A 13,043-nucleotide genomic window follows, 5' to 3' on the forward strand; every position below is an offset into this window, starting at 1 on the left:
CTTAATTGCTTCTTCATAATGAAGCATCTTGTATCTCTGAAATAAAGGATGTCAGAAAGTTCTAATAATTTCTATGGTGTCAATAAATTCATGCTGTCAGCATGAATACAACTGAAATAAAAGACAGAATTATCTCAATGAGGAATGATTCCAATCAGCATGATCTTGAATATGTGGGCTTATCATAATTCTCTCTCTCTCTCCCACACACACACATAAACGTACATGCAGACACACCATAATTATTTTCAGAAATATGATGCTTGCATTGATATATCACTTTACCAGTTGTCTTCTTGCAATGGACATATGCTGTTGTTATTTGCCTGTTAGTTTTGGTGCTGTCCATCAAAATATTTTCAGTGTTCTTTCATTCCAGACACATAATAGGATAAACTTTCCTATCCCATGAAGTTAGGTGTAGCCGTGTGACTTGCTTTGGAAAGAAAATTAAAATGGGAGTGATGTGCGTGACTCTCAAGTAGGAGCTTTTAACAGTGTAAAATTTACCATACTAATTTTTCCTACCTCAGCAATCTTGGAACTTTGGGAATGCATTCTCCTTCAGCTTGAGTGAAGATGAGTAAAGCAGACTGCCTCACCTCTAACAACCATCAATATACAGTGTGATGAGAAATAAACCTGTATTGTTTCAAGCCATGTAGATTTTGGGATTATTTGTTACAGCAGTATACCCCATCTCATCTGACGAATACACTTTCATTTCATAGGTTTTGGGAGTATTTGTTACAGCAGCATAACCCATCTTATCTGACTAATACGCTTTCATCTGTTTCTCTTTTATAGAAGCAAGCTGCTCCCTCCACACCTTTTCTATGTGGTTGGGTGAACAATGAATGGCTGGCTACCTCTTCCTCTCCATTTCAGAGGTGATTATCTAGTTCCACATTGGCCAAAGAAAATGTTTCATCCTCTTGCCCTTTGTTACATGTTCAAAAATAGGTAAATGACTCAAGCCCAGGAATGAAAATCAATACCTAGTTAAGAAAGAAACTCGCTCTTTACACAGGGAAATTAATTAAGCAGGTAGCATGTAACCCCACAAGTGCTGGTGGCCATTTTTACCACCACTTGGGAAGAACCTTTAGGAGAATAAAGCCTACCTAATGAAACAAGAGCTGAACTATGGACAGGGACAGGCTCATAATGATATTATTTAAGAATTCAGAATGCTCTTGCTTTCTACTTCCCAGTGATAGTAGCCAATAACTTTCTTTTTTCTTTTTCTGCTAAATCCCTTATCATTTGCAGTAGCAACATCTTGACTAATAGACTCCCTAAACACAGTGCATGAAACATCTCACTTTTCAACCACATTCATCTACAGAATGAAGTCACGACCTTTCAGCATGACCTTCAGCGCCTTTTAGGTTTTAGGCTCAACGTATATTTTGAACTTGACATCTGAGTCACATTCCCCACCACAGTCCCCTCCTCTCTCCTCCAGTGTTACCTTGGATTGCATGCTCACCATTCTTGAAGAACAACTGGGGCTCTTTCTCTGCCATGGCCATGCTGCCTTGGGCTGTGGTGACTCATGCATGTGTCTGTCCTCTGCACTTGAATGTGAGCTCCATTAAATGGGGAAGGGGCAATATCTCATTTCACATTTATTTTTCTCATTGTGCCAAACATCAGTTCTTGCATAATGGTAGGTACTAAGCTAATAAGTTGCACAACTAAGCCAAATTCTCCATTTCAAGAAGTCTTCTCACTACACATTCAACATGCTCAGATGCCTGGTAAATAATCCCCATAAGTGATTGAATTGAAAAAGCCACTTTGCCTCTGTTTTCATTCATTTGGACGTCATATTGCAGGGCTCTGTTGGAAACTCATTTTTGTTGTTGTTTAGGCTGGACCTTCAAATGCTAGTCCCTTTCCAGAAGTCAAAAGACATGATTTTTGTTTGTTTGTTTGTGGTTGAGACGGAGTCTTGCTGAGGCTGCAGTGCCCTGAGCGAAACTTGCTCAGGCTCACTCGCCCAGGCTGGAGTGTAGTGCGCAGCTCAGGCTGCAGCGCCCTGGAGTCTCACTCAGACTCAGTTGCCCAGGCTGAAGTGCAGTGATGCGATCTTGCCTCATTGCAACCTCCACCTCCCAGGTTCATGCAGTTCTCCTGCATCAGCCTTCTGAGTAGCTGATGCAGTAATAGGACTACTAGCACCTGCAACCACGCTTGGCTAATTTTTGTGTTTTTAGGAGATGCAGTGTTTCGCCATGTTGGCCAGGCTGATCTCAAACTCCTGACCCCAAGAAGTGATCCACCTGCCTCGGCCTCCCATAGTGTTGGAATTACAGGCGTGAGCCACCACACCTGGCCAAAAGACGTAATTATGATTTGTAGCTTTTTAGAAAAAAAATAACTTACTACAATATTTTAATACATGGTGCTGTGTCAAAAATGTGCATTTAACACACACAGCAGTCCTCATTGGATACTTTTGTTAACTCCACTTGACAGACAGGAAATAAAATCCAGAGAAGTTAAGTAACTTGCCTCATGTCACACAACAGGGCTCAAACTGGAATCCAGACCATTCGATGCCAGAACCTTTGCTATCTTTTCTTCATGTGCCTTTAACATTGAAGAATTTATAGCAACTGATTTTAGCTCTTCCCATAGAGATATTGTTTTTACAGTGTTTTGACACTTTATGATCCATTCCAATCAAAACTGAAACTTCACATGCCAAGAGAAGACAATGATGTAATGTGGTACAGGAAGGAGATCCCCGTTGGGAAGTTGAGCCTTGTACTGAGCCTCGTATTGAGCCCTTTCCTGCTCTGTGACCTTGCTCAAGCCACCTAAGTGACCTGAGTCCTAGTTTCATCATTTGCAAAAGGAAGATAAGAACCACCACACGGAGTTGTGAGGATTGAGAGTGAAAATGGATCAAAAGTTCCCAATATAGTACCAGGCACAAAGCAGTGCTGTGTAAATAGAAACTATAAATAACAGTGCATGTATATCTAATTTTAGTGACGCTTACCTCTTGGATCATCATAATCACTGTGCTTCAGGGAGCCTGTCTCCTCTGTATCTGCGGCCTTACTGCCTCATGCACCTGGCACAAAGTAGATGCTCAGCAATCTGTAGTTCCTAAGTCCTTTAACGTCTTAACCTTTATTTTCCTGGTTTTTAAAGTGGAGCAGTCCTGGCCAGGTGTGGTGGCTCATGCCTGTAATCCCAACAATTTGGGAGGCCGAGGCGGGCAGATTATCTGAGGTCAAGAGCTCAAGACCAGCCTGGCCAACATGGTGAAACCCTGTCTCTTCTAAAAATACAAAAATTAGCAGCCAGGTATGGTGGTGCGCACCTGTAATCCCAGCTACTCGGGAGGCTGAGTCAGAGGAATCGCTTGAACCCGGGAGGCAGAGGTTGCAATAAGCTGAGATGGCACCAGTGCACTCGAGCCTGGGTGAGAGGGTGAGATGCTGTCTCAAATAAATAAATAAATAGTGAATAATAAATAAAATAAAGTTGGGCAGTCCTATTACCATCTGGGGTGCTTGGGATAAAATGAGGTCTTATGTACACAATGAAAAGTGTAGGGATTGGCACTTGGCAAGTCAATTTTAACAAGTTGAATTTAGGATTCTAACTGTCAATAGACATTAAAACATCCTCAAATGCTTTCCAAAAGCCCCACTCCTCACCACCCCTTCTTGTGTCCTCCTCAAGCCTGAATCTACCAAGGAGATTTCTAGGACAAGCTTGGAACTGTGCCTGCCCCGCTCTGTGGACATGGCAGCTGAACAATGCCAGACACAGGCACGTGCCTATCAATAAGGCACAGGCAGAACTCAGGGAGGAGGCTGTGGAGAGGGATGGAGGAAGCCTTTCTTATTAAATGCCCACTCCCATTCTGCAAAGCGGTGGTGAGATGTTTAATTTCCTATTCCCTTACCAAAGGCAAGATCCAGGTTGTCACTGTTTGTAGCATATGCACAGAAACTCTGGTCATAAAGAGGACGTTTTATGAGGACATATGCTACTCGCCTAGAAGCACTGCGAGGCCTGAATGCTATTCCTTGGCGATGCCATGATTATATCTCCATCAAGTCCGGGGAAGCCTCTCAGGCCTGCAAGGCTGCAATTTTGAAATGGATTTCACAGCTGCAAACTATAAGATGACCCAATTTGTCTTTTCCATTTCTGCCTCCTCTCCTATAACTATGGAAATCTGCATCCACATCTCCGTGATGGGTTGCATAAAATATGCAACAGGACGTAGTGCTCAGATTTGAGAGCTGCAAAATTTAAGGACAGCTGCCGAAGTGATCTTGGGATAGGTGAGGGATGTGAGCAAGCTCATGGAGGGGCGTTTGGAGATTGCTGCTCCCTCAGACACAAAGTCCTTCTTTTTCTAAAATGCTTGTCCCAAAGGCAAGAGAGGGAGAGGATATATATACGCCCTTATCTTTTCTAAGGAACCCGGGGCTACCCATCCTCCAAAGAATACCCCAGATGGTAAATGGAACTGAAGTTTGCACATAAATTCTCCCCGGGGAATTGGTGGTTGGTGATAGCAGGCCTAATGAAATTTTTTATTGTGGTTATTACATACAATTTGTACAGTATATCATGCACGGAAATTTCTTCTATTCCTATAAATCTGGAATTGCCAGCGTAAATGCCCAGACTTACGAACTGCTGCAGAACACAATTACCTCTAGATACAAACTCTCTTTAGGACATAAAAATCGTTGCTACTGAGAAGACTGAATTGCACTGGCAATTTCGTAAATATTTGAGTGATATATTTCCTTTTGGATAAGTTTTCATAGCCTTGGAAAGCTGTCTCGTTTCTTAATGCTTTTGTTGTTGTATTTTTTTTTCCCCTGAATATCACTTGTGGCCTGATTGTGGTTTTCAATCATGCTTAGTAAATCAGACTATTAGACAAATGTCATTTATAAAAGGCTCAGAACTGTACGGCCTTCTGCTGGCATTAAGAAGACTGTCTTTATAGCATGTTTCTTAAAGACGCGAGAGGAAAGAAAAACAAAATTCAGGCACATCCTGTGCTTTCCCCCGCATAGGGTCAGTTTTTCAAGTTAGAAGTTGTAGACAAGTCTTCCATTTTTAATGAGGCCTGATACAAAGCACCTTCCTCTTTATATGCTTCGATCAATGAAGGGAATCACTCCGGATATACTGGGCTGCTTTTCACACCAGCAAAACGTACCAGATGCAGAAAGTTTCTGCACATTTTCTAGTTAGGCTTTATTACCAAGTATGATGGTGAAGGATGTTATACCCTGTATCGATTTTCTACAAGTTCTAATATTGGAGATAAGGACAGTTCTTCCATCAGCTTCCAGCAAACAGAACGGAGACTGTTAAAACTCCTCATAACAGCTTCCAAAGGAAGACAACAGTGATGGATTATAGACTGCCCTGAAAGTGAGGAGACACCCTCATTGAGCAAACAGAAAGTGCTCAAATCCAACCACACTCATGAAATGGGAAATAGGCTTTTTTTCCCTCTCTTGTTCTTCCTCCCTCCTCCTTTCCTTTTTATTTTTCTTCCCCCTTCTTTTGCTTCCCCATCCTTCCTTCCCTCCTTTCTTTTCTTCCTTCCTTCCTTTCCCTCCCTCCCTTCTTTTTTCCTTCCCTTCCTTCTTTCCTTTTCTTCCTTCCTTCTTCCTTTCTTCCTCCTTCATTTTCTTCCTTCCTTCCCTCCCTCTCTCTCTCCCTCCCTCTTCCTTCCTTCCTCTCTCTCTTTCTTTCTCTTATTTCTTTCTCTGTTTGTATCTTACCTCAATTAATTCTCACAATAACCTATGCATTGCCTATTACCAGTCTGCATTCTACAAATGAAAAAAAAATAAAGTCTAGGGAGACTAGGTTTCTTGCTTCAGTCATGTACCTTGTGAGTGGAGTAGCTGGGATTTAAGCCCAGGTCAAACTGGAGTTTGATACACAACAACCAAATACCAGTTAGCCTGCTTCTTCCAGCCATCTCTCCCCGTGTTCACCCTAAGAATCTGACACTCACAGGATTGTAGAACACTGCCTGAATGTGTTCCTTGAGGTGCTCCAGCACCATCACATAGATATATGACAAATGACAAGAAGATGGATATACTTTCCCTATGTCAACAGCATGAGGAATTATGTTTGTACCCTTTGCATGGGCACCTAAAGAAATAATTTTATTAAAGGCACATAAAAGTGCCAGGGAGAGCTTGGGGCCCAGTAGAGAAATATTCAATAAATGTGGACCAAGTAAACCGGGCAAGAAACAAAATAAATTGGGCAAAGAACATCAATTGGTATATGAATTAGTATTTAACAAAGGAGAAGTAACTAATCAGTGCAAATATGAAACAGAAGAGATTTTTTTTTTTTTTTTTTGAGACAGAGTCTTGCTCTGTGGCTGGAGTGCAGTGGCACTATCTCAGCTCACTATAACCTTCACCTCCCAGATTCAAGTAATTCTTGTGGCTCAGCCTCCCAGGTAGCTGGGACTACAGGTGTGTACCACCACACCAGATTAATTTTTTGTATTTTAGCAGAGACATGGTTTCACCATGTTGGCCAGGCTGGTCTGGAACTCCTGAGCTAAGGCAATCAACACACGTTGGCTTCCCAAACTGCTGGGATTACAGGTGTGAACCATTGTGCCCAGCCAAGAAGAGAAAAAATTATAATGTTTCTAGTAATCAATGTAATGCAAAATAAAATAACAGGATCCCAATTTTCATAGATCAAAATGACAACTTTATTTTTCTAATCATAATACTTGCAACATTGAAAATCCTGGTGATGAGATGAGTGAAGTGTTGGTAAATATGCATCTTCATGCACCACTAGTGGAAGTGAAAACTGATCAAAACTCAGCGGAGAGATTTACCCATTCATGCCTCTAGTGTTGTCTGAGCACTTGACCGTGCACTAAACCCTACTGAGTGCTGGATCCATAGAAATAAATGGGTCCAGTGCCAACCCTTTAGGAGCTTATATTCCAGTGGGGAAAAGAGACATTTATCCAGTAATTTCACTGTGGATGTATTAGGTTGGCCCAAAAGTAACTGCATTTTTTTGCCATTATTTTTAAATGCTGTTATTTTGAAATGGCAAAAACCGTAATTACTTTTGCGCCAACCTAATAGAACGGCAAACTAAGAAAATGTTGTGAGAAAAAAATATGTACTAAATGTAAACACAGCAAAGCCTGGTTTCGGCTGGGTAAAATAAAGTAAAAGCATTTAGATAAATTTAAAAAAAAAAACAGCAAAAAACCCAAAAAGCAGAAAAATAACTTCGCTGAGGAGTTAGTTCTATGTGCAAGAGTATTAAAAAGACAAACCTTTGATTAAGCAATTTCGTGTGACTCAAATTTGTGGAAATAATCATTAATGCATGTAAATATTCATGTACGAGGCTTTTAGTTATTGCGTTGTTAATAATAACAGAAATTTGGAGACAATAGCCAGCAATGGGAGAATATTTAAAGTATGGTATAAACACACAATGAAACCCCATGCGGTATTTAAAAATCAGGATTCCAAAGATTCTTTAGGGACATGGCTACATGTTAATATAGTGTTAAGTGAAAAACACAGCTACAAAACTGCACACATCGTATGTTTTTTTTTTTTATTTTTTTATTTTTTGAGACCGAGTCTCACTCTGTCGCTCAGGCTGGAGTACAATGGCGCCATCTCGGCTCACTGCAACCTCCACCTCCCAGGCTCAAGAGATTCTCCTGCCTAAGCCTCCTGAGTAGCTGGGATTACAGGCGACTGCCACCATGCCCAGCTAATTTTTGTATTTTTAGTAGAGACAGGGTTTCACCATGTTGGCCAGGCTGGTCTCGAACTACTGACCTCAAGTGACACACTGGCCTCGGCCTCCCAAAGTGCTGGGATCACAGGTGTGAGCCACTGTGCCCGGCCACACATCATAAGTTTAATTGCTTTAAACAAAGAAAGGAAATATAATACAAAAGAAAGACTTCAAGATTACAAGTGAGTCACAATATTTTTATGCTTGTCTGTGATTCCCCAAATTTCTGCAATGAATCTGTATGAGTTCATTATAAAGAAAATAATTGCAAAACAGACAATAGATTCAGTTCTTGAGTATACATTGAGTGGGTGGCACCAGCTGGATATGGATAAATGTAAAAACAAATGAAGCATCCCCCTCTGGGTGAATGTAGTTTTTGCTCTGAAACACTTACCATTTTCTGTTTTGAATTAGACTTACTAGTGCACCACACTATCTGCCTGTGAGCTACTCTCTCCTGTAAGTGGGAAAGAATTGACATTGGCAGCTAACACTGGCAGTGTTACCTATTTAATTAATTTAATTAACATTAAGTAACTATTTGCCAGGTCCTGTTGTCATTTCCCACAAATACTAACTTCTTTATCTGTCATAAAAATTCTGTGAGGTTGTAAAATGGTGCAACTGCTGTGGCAAACAGTTGGGCTGTTCTTTAGAAAGTTAGGCATTGAATTACCACCTGACTCAGCAATTGCACACCTAGGTGCTATTGATCCTCCTCATGCATAGATTCTGTATTTGTAAATTTGCCTTTTTGCTGAAATTTATCTGTAACCTTCAAATCAGTTCTTGCGGCTCTTTTAGGGTCATTTGTACAGACGGGCATATAGTGACCCCAAATTTGAGTTGCCTAATGCACACATTCCCAGGGAAGGTTGCTCTACCTTCTAATTTCAGCTCTCATGCAGAGATGCCCACCGACTGGAGCTGGTGGGTAGTGCAGAACAGTGAAAGAAGCGCTGGCTTTGGGGCCAATTATATATGGAATTCGAAGCACAACTAAAGCATCTGTCGGGGCGGGGTCCTCAAGCAAGTCACTCAAACACTTCGTTTTTATTTTATTTTTATCTTTGGAGATGGAGTCTTGCTCTGTTGCCCAGGCTGGAGTGCAGTGGCCCGATCTCAGCTCACTGCAACCTCTGCCTCCTGGGTTCAAGCGATTCCCCTGCCTTAGTTTCCCAAATAGCTGAGACTGCAGGTGCATGCCACCACGCTGGCTAATTTTTTTTTTTTTTTTGTATTGTATTTGTAGTAGAGACAGGGTTTTGCTATATTGGTCTTGAACTTCTGACATCAGGGATCCACCTGCCTGGGCCTTCCAAAGTGCTGGGTTTACAGGCATAAGTCACTGCACCCAGCCACTCAAGCACTTCTGAATTTTATTTTCTCTTTTGTAAAATAAAATAGAATCTACCAGGATGAGTTACCACACACAGACACACAGACACACACACACACACACAGACACACAGACACACACACAGACACACACACTAGATAGATGATAGCTAGCTAGCTAGATAGATAGATAGGTAATAGACAGGGAAACAGATACATTTCTCTTAGCGAGGATTTAGTATTTGATAATTCAGTGTTTGCTATGTCTTAATAGAATATAACTACCGGGAATAATGAGAAATAACTGTATATACTCAAAAGAATTTAAAAGAATATTCAAATACCTGTGCATGAATGTTCATGGCAACATTATTTACAATAGCTGAAAGGTGGAAATAACTCAAATATCCATCAATGGTTGAATAGAAAGACAAAATGTACATATCCAAATAATGGAATATTACTCAGCCATAAAAAAGGGATGAAGTACTGATATACGTTACAATGTAAATGAATCCCAAAAGCATTATGCTAAGTGAAAGAAGCTAGATGCAAAAGGTCACATACAGTATCATTCTACTTATAGGAAACATCCAGAAGAAACAAATCCATACAGATAGAAAGTAGATGAGTGGCTGGCAGGGGCTGGGATGGAAGAAATGGGGAGTGACTGTTTAATGGGTACAAGATTTATTTTAGGGGTGATTAAAATGCTTTGGAACTAGATAGAGGTGACAACATTCTGCATGTACTAAATGCCGCTTATTTATACTTTTAAACATGCTTAATTTCATGTTGTGTTTAACTTAATCTAAACTTTAAAATGTCCGGTGAGGTAAGGATTAGTATTATGCCCATTTTACAGGTGAAGACATCAAGCCATTTTTTCAAGGCACCCAACTGCAAGAGGAGGAGCTGGGATTTGAACCCAGGGACCCTGACTTGCAGTATAGATGACGCGTTGGACCACAATGACATGCTCTCTCTGCAGACTAGTGTAGATTTTGATACATAGCATGGGCTTAAAAGATGTAAGTTTCTTTCCCTTTTGCTCCCTTTGCAAGCAGGAACTATATGTGACTCCACCAGACTTTCACATTGCCATTTGCAAGAGAACAAAGAGAGCAAACGCGTGTATTTGTCTCTTTCTCTTGTCTCCTGCTTAAGGTTTCTGTTCTCTCGTCTTCTATTGAGCCAGGCTTTAAAAATACACTCCATTGTGAAAACTGAACATGCAGAAGGAAATGTGGCATGGAGCTGAAGAAAACATTCATGATTCCAAAAAAAAAAAAAAAAAAAAAAAAATTAAAAGGTCCAGACCTGCACTTTTCTAAATGATGTAGGAGAAAAATAATGGGCCAGAGGAGAGAAGCCTGATGTGTTCCCTCAGGTCCCTAAGATTTATCACCTACACACGCAGGATGCTACAGCAAGGAGATCTTGTGACCACAGCAATAACTCACAAGCCAGCCATGCAGCCTGCTACTTGCTGATAGCACCTGCATCGCGTGGCCCCCAGATCATCTGGAAGTGTCGCGCTGGGTGGGGCCTTATTTCTAACAACCCCCTCCCGCTTCACTTCAGACTCACTGTTTGTCTGCAGCGGTGGTGCAGTGCATTGGGAATTGGAGAAGACGGTTTTTCTGTTGTCAGTTTTACCGAGGGTAGAAAAAATGTGCATTCTCTCTCACAATAGTGATGGGGCAGGGTTGGGGGGAGACAAAGCAAAACTGACAAAAACAACCCCAACTGTTAACCTTCTGTTTGGGGAAATATTTCACTCTCCTCTGACGGGGAAACAACAAGGCACAAATAATTAGTTTTAGGGATGGAATATTCCTTAAAGAACTGGCACTGTATTTGTAGGCATTTTAATGCATTTTTAAAAAATACCTAGAATAGGCCAGGTGTGGTGGCCCATGTCTGTAATCCCAGCACTTTGGGAGGCCGAATTGGGTGGATCACTGGAGGTCAGGAGTTCGAGACCAGCCTGGCCAACATGGTGAAACCCTGTCTCAACTAAAAATACAAAAACTTAGCTGGACGTGATGGCTCACACCTGTAGTCCCAGCTACTAGGGAGTCTGAGGCAGCAGAATGGCTTGAACTCAGCAGGTAGAGGCTGCAGTGAGCCAAGATCATGCCAGTGCACTCCAGCCTGGATGATGGAGCGAGACTCTGTCAAAAAAAAAAAACAAAAACAAAAACAAAAAAACAAACCAAAACCCTAAAATACTCTTCATCTAAGATGCCCATATAACAAATGGATTACAGAGAATCAAACAGATATAAAATAATAATTTGGTTTTCAGTGGTGCAAAAGAATTTGTATCATTTCAGTATAAACATACTTGTATGAGCATAAACAAAAAAGCTGTCATTAGAAATGCAATTGAAAATAATTCTGAACACATGAATGATGAAATCTATTCTGGTTCTCCTTACTTCCTTCCCAAAATGTCCTTATAAAAAGAGAGTAATTTTTTGTATACCTCTGATTCTTGCATATCAGAAAATACGGTAGTTTGATATCTGAGCTGTTTCTTGTCTCCCCTTCGTAACGTTTTCTGCAATCATTCATTCATTCAGTATTTACCATGTATTAAAGAGGTTGTAGGAGCTTATGACTTAATAAGGGAGACACATAACCACGGGGAACAAGTTTTAGTATCTGCTGGGTTCACCTGCGTGGGTTTTTCTGTTCCTCTCATTAGCAGGTTCTGCTCCCTGGGCACAGAGGAGGTCATGATTTGAGAGTGGGCTGTGCGTGTATCCTAGAATCTCAGCCTTCTGGGAGCAGTGACTATTATATGCTCTGGTGGGCTCTCTGGAGTTTGCAGGAAGAAGATGAGATATTTTACCAAGAACGCCCGTTGAAAATACTCTTTGCCTTCCAACAGCCTTCACCTGAAGCAACTTTGAAGATTCTAAATAACTTCTACAGCCTAAAGCACATAATTTTTAACCTAAGGGGCAGGTGAAGTCCCACTGCCATCACCTCTGTGGTGTGATTTCAGGAACCCAGACAGGCTGCTTCCCCAAATACGATGACCAATGTCTGAGATGACACCAACAGAGATGGATTTTTTCAGGATATGGATTGCTTTTGTTTTTGATTTTCTCCACTCTTCAAGGGAAAACAAAGATGTGAGAAATACTCATTCCAGCTTTTTCATTTGTTGTTGGCTGGCACCAGGGCCTCTGCTGTGAGCGCAGACAGGCCAGGCCTGAATCCGGTCCCATCACAGGTGTATGATGCTGGGCAGCTCTTTGTTTAACTCCTGAAAGTCAGAGGTCTCTTGTAATGCCTGCTACATGGATTTGTTACGTGGATTGAAATAGCTGATGGATTTATAGACTTAGAGCAGTATACTGAGTTCTTGAGCAGATATCTCAGTTCTGTCCCTTAATATTTGGGTGATCTTGGACAAACCTTCTGTACCTGAGTTTCAGTGATGTGCTAGAACCAGCTTGCACTGGTTCACGAAGGCTGATTGTTGGATACTCATAAATTTTGTGAGCAGGTTGTTATATTGTTGGCAGCTTAAAATTGTCCACAGTGGGAGCATTTACACCAGAGAAATCAGCAAACACTACACAGCAGGGCTCCTCCCCCACCTCCCCACCAGAGAACTGATTCACCAGCACACTATTCTTCAGTTCCTTTGTGAATTTCTTGCAATAATTATAATCAGATAATTTGTGTAAATGTCTCAGCACAGTGCCTGGCCTTTAAGAAGGCTCTCATTAAAAGATAGTTGCTACAATTACTACTATACTACTACCAACAATAATTAAACAAGAATTATGTCATTATAAGACCTTGAACATAGTAGGTCCTTGAAAAATCTCAAACCCTTCCCTATTTATTCATTATTACCCCTT

The sequence above is a fragment of the Nomascus leucogenys genome, chromosome 18 (assembly GCF_006542625.1).
Source record: "Nomascus leucogenys isolate Asia chromosome 18, Asia_NLE_v1, whole genome shotgun sequence".
Taxonomy (NCBI): Eukaryota; Metazoa; Chordata; class Mammalia; order Primates; family Hylobatidae; genus Nomascus; species Nomascus leucogenys.